The following is a 12,127-nucleotide window of genomic DNA, read 5'->3' as shown; positions in this document are numbered from 1 at the left end:
ACACGCAACAATGAAGAAACAGAATAGTATAGAAAAAGATAGCATGTAGTGACCCTGTCTTCAGTTCAGTTCAGTCGCTCAGTCGTGTCCGACTCTCTGCAACCCCATGAATTGCAGCATGCCAGGCCTCCCTGTCCATCACCAACTCCTGGAGTTCACTCAGACTCACGTCCATCGAGTCAGTGATGCCATCCAGCCATCTCATCCTCTGTCGTCCCCTTCTCCTCCTGTCCCCAATCCCTCCCAGCATCAGAGTCTTTTCCAATGAGTCAACTCTTCGCATGAGGTGGCCAAAGTATTGGAGTTTCAGCTTTAGCATCATTCCTTCCAAAGAAATCCCAGGGCTGATCTCCTTCAGAATGGACTGGTTGGATCTCCTTGCAGTCCAAGGGACTCTCAAGAATCTTCTCCAACGGCACTCGGCTTTCTTCACAGTCCAACTCTCACATCCATACATGACCACAGGAAAAACCATAGCCTTGACTAGATGGACCTTTGTTGGCAAAATAATGTCTCTGCTTTTCAATATGCTATCTAGGTTGGTCATAACTTTTCTTCCAAGGAGTAAGTGTCTTTTAATTTCATGGCTGCAGTCACCATCTGCAGTGATTTTGGAGCCCCAAAAAATAAAGTCTGACACTGTTTCTAATGTTTCCCCATCTATTTCCCATGAAGTGATGGGACCAGGTGCCATGATCTTCATTTTCTGAATGTTGAGTTTTAAGCCAACTTTTTCACTCTCCTCTTTCACCTTCATCACAAGGCTTTTTAGTTCCTCTTCACTTTCTGCCATAAGGGTGGTGTCTTGGGACAATTTAAACCCAGTCTTAGGAGATCCTGTCATCACTCCAGAGATAGTAAAAAAGAAAATGGTAAACGAGTTAGAACTATGGCTGTAAATTTTTTTACTGTTTAGGTTTGGCGTAAAAGCAATTGTTGTTTTGCATTGTTGAACTTTGCAATTTGATATTGGAATACATTCTTAAATTAATGTGGTTATGTTATACATCATTTTAATGCACATTTCTTATTTTTTTTTTTTGCCAATGACTTACTACTTACTGTTTATATTTATTTTAGACTATAAAGAATATGTTAGACAAAAAGCAAATTTGAGCGATTTTTTAAAAAATTCAAATTCAGTATGGGTCACAAAGCAGTGGAGACAACTTGCAGCATCAACAGTGCATTTGGTTCAAGAACTGCTAACAAGCATATAGTGCAGTGGTGGTTCAAGAATTGCTGCAAAGGAGATGAGAGCCTTGACAATAAGGAGCATAGTGCCCAGCCATCAAAAGCTGACGATGACCGATTGAGAGCAATCATCAAAGCTGATCCTCTTAAAACTACACGAGGAGTTGCCGAAGAACTCAATGTTGACCAATGTTGACATTCTACAGTTGTATGGCATTTGAAGCAAACTGGAAAAGTGGGTGCCTCCTGAGCTAACCACAAATCAAAAACATTGTTGTTTTGAAGTGTTGTCTTCTCTTATTCTGTGCAACAACAGCAATCCATTTTGTGATTGGTTGTGATGTGTGACAAAAAGTGGACTGTATCCAACAACCAGTGATGACCAGCTCAGTGGTTGGACCAAGAAGAAGCATCAAAGCACTTACCGAAGCCAAACTTAAAGGTCATGGTCACTGTTTGGTGGTCTGCTTCCTTTCTGATCCACTGCAACTTTCTAAATCCCAGCGAAATCATTACATCTGAGACGTATGCTCAGCAAACTGATGAGATACACTGAAAACTGCAACACTTGCACCCAGCGTTGGTCAACAGAAAGGGCCCAGTTCTTCTCCATGACAGTGTCCTACTACAGGTCACACAACCAATGCTTCAAAAGTTGAAGGAGGGCCTTCTCCAGTGGTCCAGTGGTTATGAATCTACCTTGCAATGCAAAGAATGCAGGTTCAATCCCTGGTCAGGGAACTAAGATCCCACATGTTGTGGGGCAACTAAATCCACATGCTGCAACTAAGACCCCACACAGCCAAATAAGTAAATAAATACTTTTTAAAAAGTTGAATGAATTGGGCTACAGAGTTTCACTTCATACGCCATATTCTACCTGACCTCTCACTGACTACCACTTCTTCAAGCATCTTGCAGGGAAAACTCTTCCAAAACCAGTAGGAGGGAGAAGGTGCTAAGAGTTTGTTGAATTCCAGAGCATGAATTTTTATGCTGAGGAATAAACAAACTTGTTTCTCTTTGTCAAAAATGTGTTGATAATATTGGCTCATTTTTTGATTAATAAAAATGTTTGAGCCTAATTATAATGATGTAAAATTCGTAGTCCAAAACAGCAATTACTTTTTCATCAACCAAATTCTGAAAACTCTTTTTTACTTTTGTACCCCATGTTTTGAAAAATTCAATGCTTTAAACAAATCCAATTTATTAAGTAATCATAGATTTATTTCCCCCTGTATATACTATTTCTGCCACTTCTGCAGAAAAACCCAGAAATAGATTGAGCTCTGGCATATTCATACTCAGTCCTCAGATAGTAATGCCCAATTTGCCACCCTAGGAGCCCTTGTTTTAGGCTGTGTGCGTTGTGCACTTGCAGAGGTAGATGGTGGTATTAGAAGTCAGTTCAGTTCAGTTCAGTCACTCAGTCATGTCCAACTCATTGTGACCCCATGAACCACAGCACGCCAGGCCTCCCTGTCTATCACCGACTCCTGGAGTCCACCCAAACCTATGTCCATCAATGCCATCCAACCATCTCATCCTCTGTCGTCCCCTTCTCCTTCTGCTCTCAATCTTTCCCAGCATCAGGGTCTTTTCAAATGAGTCAGCTCTTCGCATCAGGTGGCCAAAGTATTGGCATTTCAGCTTCAACATCAGTCCTTCCAATGATCACCCAGGACCGATCTCCTTTAGGATGGACTGGTTGGATCTCCTTGCAGTCCAAGGGACTCTCAAGAGTCTTCTCCAACACCACAGTTCAAAACCATCAATTCTTCAGCACTCAGCTTCTTTATATTCCAATTCTCACATCCACACATGACAACTGGAAAAACCATAGCTTTGACTAGATGGACCTTTGTTGGCAAAGTAACATCTCTGCTTTTTAATATGCTGTCTAGGTTGTTCATAACTTTTCTTCCAAGGAGCAAGCGTCTTTTAATTTCATGGCTGCAGTCACCATCTGTAGTGATTTTGGAGCCCCCCAAAATAAAGTCAGCCACTGTTTCCACTACTTCCCCATCTATTTGGCATGAAGTGATGAGACCAGATGCCATGATCTTAGTTTTCTGAATGTTGAGCTTTTAGGCCAACTTTTTCACTCTCCTCTTTCACTTTCATCAAGAGGCTCTTTAGTTCTTCTTCACTTTCTGCCATAAGAGTGGTGTCATCTGTATATCTGAGGTTATTGATATTTTTCCCAGCAATCTTGATTCCAGCTTGTGCTTCTTCCAGCCCAGCGTTTCTCATGATGTACTCTGCATATAAGTTAAATAAACAGGGTGACAATAAACAGCCTTGACCTATTCCTTTCCCAACTTGGAACCAGTCTGTTGTTCCATGTCCAGTTCTAAACTGTTGCTTCCTGACCTGCATACAGATTTCTCAGGAGGCAGGTCAGGTAGTCTGGTATTGCCATTTCTTTAAAAAATTTCCACAGTTTATTGTAATCCACACAGTCAAAGTCTGTGGCATAGTCAATAAAGCAGAAGTAGATGTTTTTCTGGAACACTCTTGCTTTTTTGATGATACAGCAGATGTTGGCAATTTGCTCTCTGGTTCCTCTGCCTTTTCTAAATCCTTCTTGGACATCAGGAAGTTCATGGTTCATGTACTATCAAAGCCTGGCTTGGAGAATTTTGAACATTATTTTACTAGTATGTGAGATGAGTGTAATTGTGCGGTAGTTTGTGCATTCTTTGGCATTGCCTTTCTTTGGATTGGAATGAAAACTGACCTTTTCCAGTCCTGTGGTCACTGGTGAGTTTTCCAAATGTGCTGGCATATTGAGTGCAACACTTTCACAGCATCATCTTTCAGGATTTTAAATAGCTCAACTGAAATTCCATCACCTCCACTAGCTTTGTTCATAGTGATGCTTCCTAAGGCCCACTTGACTTCACATTCCAGGATGTGTGGCTCAAGGTGAGTGATCACACCATCATGATTGTCTGGGTCCTGAAGATCTTTTTTGTAGTTCTTCTGTGTATTCTTGCCACCTTTTCTTAATATCTTCTGCTTCTGTTAAGTCCATACCATTTCTGTCCTTTATTGCCTGCCATCAGAACAAGACCCAGTTTCCCCCTCAGTCAGTCTCTCCCATCAGGAAGCTTTCATAAGATTCTTACCCTTATCCATCAGAGAGCAGACAGTAACCACAATAAAAACCACAATCTCAGAAAACTAAACAAATTGATCACATGAACCACAGCCTTGTCTAACTCAATGAAACTATGAGCCATGCCTTTGTTGCTGCTATTGCTAAGTCGGTTCAATCATATCTGACTCTGTGTAACCCCGTGGACGGCAGCCCACCAGGCTCCCCCATCCCTGGGATTTTCCAGGCAAGAACACTGGAGTGGGTTGCCACCTCCTTCTCCAATGCATGAAAGCGAAAAGTGAAGTCGCTCAGTCATGTCCAACTCCTAGCGAGCCCATGGACTGCTGCCCCCCAGGCTCCTCTGTCCATGGGATTTTCCAGGCAAGAGTACTGGAGTGGGTTGCCATTGCCTTCTCCGATGAGCCATGCCTTTAGGGCCACCCAAAATGGATGGGTTATGGTGAAGAGTTCTGAAAAAAATGATCCACTGGAGGAGGGAGTGACAAACCACTTCAGTATTCTTGCCTTGAGAACCCCATGAACAGCCTGAAAAGGTCACTGTCTCAGCCCCCAGTAATTGAATATTGCCACTGGACCTAAGCTCTGCTTTTGGCTCTGACATCTGGTTCCTCATCTTGGCTTGACTTCTAGAATCACTCTTGGTATCCTCTTGTTTGAATGACTTCTAATGACTGTGAAGCCCATCCAGATTGCCACCCTCTGTGCTCGGCATGGTTTGTTTCCTTAAGGCCCAGTCTTGGTACTGTTAGGACTCACCCTTAGTGTTTCAGTAGGTGAAGTCCTTGTTGCATAAGGATATGACCCAGTGACCTCCCAAGGGTCCTCCAAATGGCTTGTGTGAAACTGGAAACTACTGCCTACCCAGAATTATGCTTATAAACTTTTATAACCCCAGTATCAACATGGAGCTATATTCCTCCATGATGACAGAAAACAAGTGTGTGCCAGAGCCTCTGTAGTCCATGGCTGCCTTTTGTCTAGAAGTTCCTTTTCACTTAGAAGGACTGGTTCTGAGTGTTTATAATATTCTATTTTTAAAAATTGTATTTCAGTTATGCTTTGAGATAAACCCATCTTATGTTTTGTCCAAATTCTCCATTTCATTTTTCATAATTTATCTTCTACTTTCTTGATGAGTAAGTTCTTTCTTTCTCCCTTCAAAATGAGCCAATTACAATTTTCCACTGGAAAATAAATTTCACCATGTTTTGTTTCCTGTTTCCCAGCCATTTGTTTTCTAAATGACTCAGATCTAGCTGAGAATTTTGTTAGCAGCTCCAAAGTATGATGCACTGTAATTCTCCTGGAAGGTGAAAAGTGAAAAGTACAGGAGCAAGTCTAGCCTTTGACCTGAGGCTCTAACACTAGAATCTTACAACTGAGTGTATCATGTGATTTTGATTGATCTACAGGCTGACATTTTCCCCCACCAAAGAGGTATTCAGAGACTTCAGACTTGGTAAATCACCACCATAACCTCTGTGCCATACAGACCCATAAAAGTAATAAATGTGAGTGTTGTGAGAATTACTTGTTATTCAGATGTTTAAGTTTATGGCCTTGCTTGCATTATTGTTTTATGAAGCAACAATAAGTTTTTATAACATATTTCACGCTTAAAGAAGTGTGAAGATGTCAATTTGATCTAAATATCGAATCACTACCAGAATGAGATTACAGGATATTTTTTGCAGAGTGCTTATGTGAACATCATCACAATATATTTATTATGTTAACTGGGCTTACATACTTGGGCAGCCTACCTAGTTTAGTGGACTGAACACTAGATTGGCAGTAAAGTTCTCCTGGATTCTAACTTCAGTTCTACCACTCATTGGCTCTGGGTCTGTTGTTTCTTTGCCTTTGGCCTTGTAAAATGTAAAAGTAGGAAAAGAATAAGGCATGGCCAGTTGAGTTCTTAATATTTAATTTGAGGAATTGTTACCTGCAGGGCCAGTTATTATTTTCTCATAAAGTACTCATGGGGCAGTGTGTCAATGGCTCCTCTGCCTTGTTACCTGGCCTCCCCTTGGCCCTTTACCACATGCTCCATCTTCTCCCTAACAAAGGCATTCTTGTGGCCTACAGAACAGTAACCACTATCCTAGGAACCAAATAAGTGAATCCTAGGAACCAAATGAGTGAACAACTCAAATACATTCTGGGTTTGTTTGCCTATTTCTTCAGATGGCACTTATGCTTCTTTTCTAAAGTTAGGCCGCCCAATCATTAAGGTGATTTTGGACTACAATAAAAAGGTTTACAATAATGATAAGAATGCCACAGATGATCAAGTTAAGAACTAGTATTCTTTTACCCAGAGAATGCAAAACTTATCTGAGTTGGGGACGAGCTTATTGCAATTTGCTTCAACTGTTTGAAAGATTATAGTTTGAATAATGTTTTTGTTCCTTATCCCCACTAAGATTAAGACAAGAAAGTAATCATGAAGGAATTATGTTACATACAGGTAGAGAGGTCTATTAAGCCATCAGACAGGTAGATGCCTTCTCTAAAGAGAAAAAAGATTCTGATCTGTGACAGCTTTCCTAGAGTCAGAGAAGTGAACTGACACTTCAGAACTCATCATGTCCATCAGCTTCCCAGAGTTTAAATACCTCCTAAAGAAATGTGGTAGCCCTCCTTGGTGCCTTATTTCAGGCTCTTTTAATCCTTGCAGTGAGAACACATTAATGCTGAGTAGAAGGCTATCTGTATATTTAGACTTATTTCCTCTTTCCTTTGAAAGAGAAGACAGATAATCACCATTCCATGTGATTCTATCCCTTAAATACTAAATCCCTATATCATTGTCTTCTTCCCCCACCCCCCTGCCCCGAGTACTCACTGGTCTGTTTCCCAAAGACTTAATTACCATTGCTGCCCCTCTGATTTTATGATGAATGGTGATTCTGACACCTCTGACCCTGAGAAGCAGAGAATTCTTGGCTTTATCTTTGCACTAAGAATTTAAATGCAGTGGAATGTACAAGTAGCAATAGGTCATTTTTCTTCTGCACATCACCAGTTGCAAGATTTTTTTTCATAAAAAGCAGAGTATCAGTTTTCAATTGAAAACACATTTTTGTAAAGCATGAAAAAAATGGAATCTCAAGTGCCGTTGCTGTCAGAAAGATGAATGCCTTTTCTGTTTTGAAGTAGCTGCCAACAAATATGAGGACTACGTATCATTTCTCTCCTTGGTGAACTGTCAGGCTCCTCTTTATGAATCTGGCACATTACAGGTGGCTCAAGTAGATTCTCATTGTCAGTAACTGGTCTAAACCCTTGTTTCACTATCTATGACTTATAGTCCTGTTGCCTCGGATCAAAGGATATTCTGAGTTGTACAGCACATAATGCAGATAACTGAACTTTTATTAAGGTGAAATTCACATAAAATTAGCCATTTTATAGTGAAGAATCTAGTGGCATTTAGTACATTCACAATATTGTATAACTAGCATTTATGCCAAGTTCTACAATATTTTCATTGCCCCATTAAGAAATCCCATACTGGACTTCCTTAGTGGCACAGTGGATAGGAATCTGCCTTTCAATGCAGGGAACACATTAGTCTGGGAAGATCGTATGGTGATGCTGAGCAACCCAGCCCATGAGTCACAACTACTGAAGCCCATGCTCCTAGAGCCTGTGCTTCACAACAAGAGTATGTGCATGCTAAGTCACTTCAGTCATGTCTGACTCTTTGCAACCCTATGGACCATAACCTGCCAGATTCCTCTGTTCGTGGGATTCTCCAGGCAATAAAACTGGAGTGGGTTGCCATTTCCTACTCCAGGGAATTTTTCCAACCCACGTATTGAACCCATGCCTCTTATGTCTCCTGCACTGGCAGGCAGGTTCTTAACCACTAGTGCCAAAGCGAAGCCATTGCAATGGGAAGCCCACGCCCTGCCACAAAGAGTGGCCCCTGCTTGCTGCAACTAGAGAAAGTCTGTGGAGAGCAATGAAGACCCGGAACAAGTCAAAAAAAAAAAAAAAGGCAATCCCATACCTCCCTCCCTCCAGATTTTGGTAACCATCAATCTGTTTTTTTGTCTTATAGATTTACCTATTCTGTAAATCGTATCAGTTCAGTTCAGTTGCTCAGTCGTGTCCAACTCTTTGCGACCCCATGAATTGCAGCACGCCAGGCCTCCCTGTCCATCACCAACCCCTGCAGTTCACTCAAACTCACGTCCATCGAGTCAGTGATGCCATCCAGCCATCTCATCCTCTGTTGTCCCCTTCTCCTCCTGCCCCCAATCCCTCCCAGCATCAGAGTCTTTTCCAATGAGTCAACTCTTCGCATGAGGTGGCCAAAGTACTGGAGTTTCAGCTTTAGCATCATTCCTTCCAAAGAACACCCAGGACTGATCTCCTTTAGAATGGACTGGTTGGATCTCCTTGCAGTCCAAGGGACTCTCAAGAGTCTTCTCCAACACCACAGTTCAAAAGCATCAATTCTTCGGCGCTCAGCCTTCTTCACAGTCCAACTCTCACATCCATACATGACCACTGGAAAAACCATAGCCTATAGAATGTTGCTTTTGTATCTGACTTCTTTCACTAGACACAGTGTTCTCAAGGTTTGTACACATTGTACCATTATCAGCACCTCATTCCTTTTTTTATGACTGAATAATATTCTGTTATATGTGCCTGTGTACATACTAAGTTGCTTTAGTTATGTCCATCTCTTTGCAACCCCATGGACTGTAGCCCATCAGACTCCTCTGTCCATGAGGAATGCGTGGGTTGCCATGCCCTCCTCCATCTGTTATATGTGTATACCATAATTTGTTTATCCATTCATCTGTTGATGGGTTGTTTCCCCCGTTGGTTATTGTGAATAATGCTGCTATGAAATTCATATACAAGTATTTGTTTGAGTACCTGTTTCAATTCTTTTGGTTATATACCTGGGATGGAACTACTGGATCATAAAATAAATTCTGTTTAACCTTTTTAAGAAAAATGATAAACTGTTTTCCTAAATTTACTTCTGAAGGGGAAAACCCATGGCATTAATACAATGAACGTTATCTTAGCAGGAGGAGCACATCCCTGTGAGCCTCTAAGGAGGATTTTCTGAAGAATCAAAGGGCATAAAGTTATTGACAGCAAAGGTGTTTTAGCCAACTGACCTCTGCTCCTGGACAGACAGAACTAAAGCAACAATCCAGGTAAGTTTCTGCCACGTGAATTCTTTGAAATACTTCCATCAGTGCAGATCTATTGCCCTTTGGCCGCATTTGTACTATAATTAACCACAAAGTCAATTAAAAGAATTGCTTTAAGGGAAGAAGCCAATTCTGATAAGGTCTGTTCTGAGAAAAAAAAAATCTGAAAAACAATTTAAAGTTGCCAGAAGTCAGGTTTGTGCCCTTTCAGCATAAGGACCCATACTTTGAATGTTTGACTAAAATTAATTACCATTTAATTTTCATATAAGAAGACATCTGCCTATTTTCCTAAAAGCTGTTGCTCTGCTGTGGGCAAATTGGTATGAAGACTAATCTAACTTGCCTGTTGTAGAAACAGACTGGACTCTTGAAAGCCCATGCCTGTGTTCAGTTTTCTGACTGTCCCCATAGACATTTCCTTTTGTGACATTGATATTAAAGATATAGTAGATACTGAATGGTAGACAGCCAACACCTATCCTGCAGTGCCAGTAAAAAGGCAATGTTAGGATGTCTGACCTCTTGATACAGGAAACACTCTGCCATCCCTGTAACCACATGCTAGTCAGGATGAGCAATGGAATCACAACCTTAACAGAGTTAACATGAACTAAATTAGAAACAAAAACCCTCCTCTTCCTTGCAGGTTTTATTCAAGTTAATATAGTTGACATAATGTGCCCAAATAGTACACCCAGAAAATGAGCTCATCCATCAGGGATCTTGCCATGTTGTAATTCAGAATTACTCCTCAGAATTACAAAGCCATTACAGTCTGAGTGACATGGTTGCCAGAAAATGAAACCTCAGAACACTGCATAGTCTGAGTCAGAGGAACTGCTCCTTGGCTGCTAATCCACTGGGTCTATAATATTTCAGCCCTGATCCCTGATCCTATGCTGCTTGAGTCACATGCTCTTGGAGATAACTTCAAGTGTAAACAGAAAGGTCGAAAGAGTACAGGGAGGCAAGGCAGCCGTGCAGATGCACTCTTCTGTCAGATGTCACAGGAACAGATTAGGTACATCAGACTACGTGGGGTCTCCCTCCCTCACATGGCAAAAAACTCCTTGAGGAGGGCTCACAAGTTCCTGGGAAGAGAGGAATGTTTATGCCTGTGGAGAAACAAAATGCCCCTGAGGTAGAATATTTGAACCCAGTCATACATAATTGGTGGTAGTGGACAGGAGAAAGCCTGAAATTTCAGACTCTAACCATATTCAGGAGGATCTGGTTCATAGGAAAGTTTATGTTAAAACCTTATGTCTCAATTTCTCTTTATCCCAGGTTATCATCTTGAGATGCTAAGCTAGCTGGGCCCCTCAAGTTTGATTAATGTTTTCCAAGGACAGGAGAAATTATTTTTCCTATGAGAGTTGATATTTATTCTCAGTAATTTCTCTTCTTGAGCTTTTACAGAACTCTTAATATATGAAGCTACTCTTCATACATTTAAAAAATCTGGAGAAATGTATCTGATCCAAGCTAATAACTCATAACAATATTTTTAGATGATACCTGGGTATACTGCTTACATAAACTGAGTCCAGGCTTCATGTTATGTTAGAGTTTGTCAGGTGATGTGCTTTTAGCTGGCACATAGTGCCCTTGCTTCTTGCCAGAGTAGAGGACAAGTTCTTAGTAAACGTGCAAGATTCATATGACTAACGAGAGTTGGTTTGGCCACTAATGAGATTCTAAGTTCCTTTAAACCAAAATAGGAATCAGGCATCACATCAGCCCTGTGAAAGCTTCAAGAACTATTCCTGTCTCTAGTACAGGGAAAAATGAATTGCAGAACCTCAATGAAAACAAAATCCATGAATATTGCCATACCCATCTAATCTTGCATTCTGACTGAAGCATAAGTTCAAAGGGAGTTTTGTGGAAGGGAACCTTGATTTCTTCAGTATCAGTCCTCAGGAATATATTTCACTTTCCATAAGTAAACTGCTATCAGTCCACTAGAGATAGGGTTTACCTGACCCTTTGGAAGCTATTTCTGTAACCAATGTATTCCCAACTTTGTAGTCTATGACTTACAATGGAAAGTATCCTTTCATTTTATACTAACATTATGGCAGCATTCTCTCCTACCGGCCTGTGTGCTGGAAATTCACTTCTCTCAAAGTGCCCTCAACAATTTCTGAAACTTTGTTTGTACCACCTTTGTTGTTATATAAAGCTCTCTGAAATAGAGCTTTCCGTGTGTCCCCTCTGGCCTTCTCCTTGCTGCTTTGACCTTCAGGAATGTTCTTCTGTCATGGACTTAGTTCTCCCCACCAATGCCCACTGTTGCCCCCACTTTATCTTTGGGAAAAAGAAACTCTTCCCTTTGGCCCAAAGAGAACATCCTGATAATACTCCCCACTTTTCAGTGTGGCTAAGAAGTAGATACAAGGCTTTTCCAGGCTAGGAGTGCCTTACCCCAAGACCTCATGTACTGATTATTTTCTTCTCTGTACTGCTGTTGTCTATATTGCCATTCCTGACAAAACCAGAAGCTTAATGATGCTACTGCCCTGAAAATAGCTGACCACCTGCACAAACCTGCTCTTCATATTTCAAGGTCTAGGGACAAATGGATCCTTAATCCAGAGACACATGGAAGCCCCTC

At 41.2% G+C, this 12,127-nt stretch overlaps 1 protein-coding gene across 15 annotated transcripts in view; it reads left to right on the top strand.

Annotated features, from left to right (window-relative positions):
- Positions 1 to 12,127, top strand: part of LOC102389627 (WD repeat containing planar cell polarity effector) — a 454,572-nt gene that overhangs the window by 32,781 nt on the left and 409,664 nt on the right. For 11 of the 15 annotated variants that reach the window (XM_045162259.1, XM_045162264.1, XM_045162261.1 and 8 more), the window contains one exon: positions 9,376 to 9,510. The gene's annotated coding sequence lies outside the window, so the exon portion shown is untranslated. The remainder of the gene's footprint in view (positions 1 to 9,375; positions 9,511 to 12,127) is intronic. The other 4 variants (XM_045162254.1, XM_045162253.1, XM_045162257.1 and 1 more) reach the window with 1 other exon arrangement.

The sequence above is a fragment of the Bubalus bubalis genome, chromosome 12 (genome assembly GCF_019923935.1).
Source record: "Bubalus bubalis isolate 160015118507 breed Murrah chromosome 12, NDDB_SH_1, whole genome shotgun sequence".
NCBI lineage: Eukaryota > Metazoa > Chordata > Mammalia > Artiodactyla > Bovidae > Bubalus > Bubalus bubalis.
Note: the sequence above shows the minus strand (reverse complement) of the source record. Positions and strands in the feature narration are given on the sequence as shown.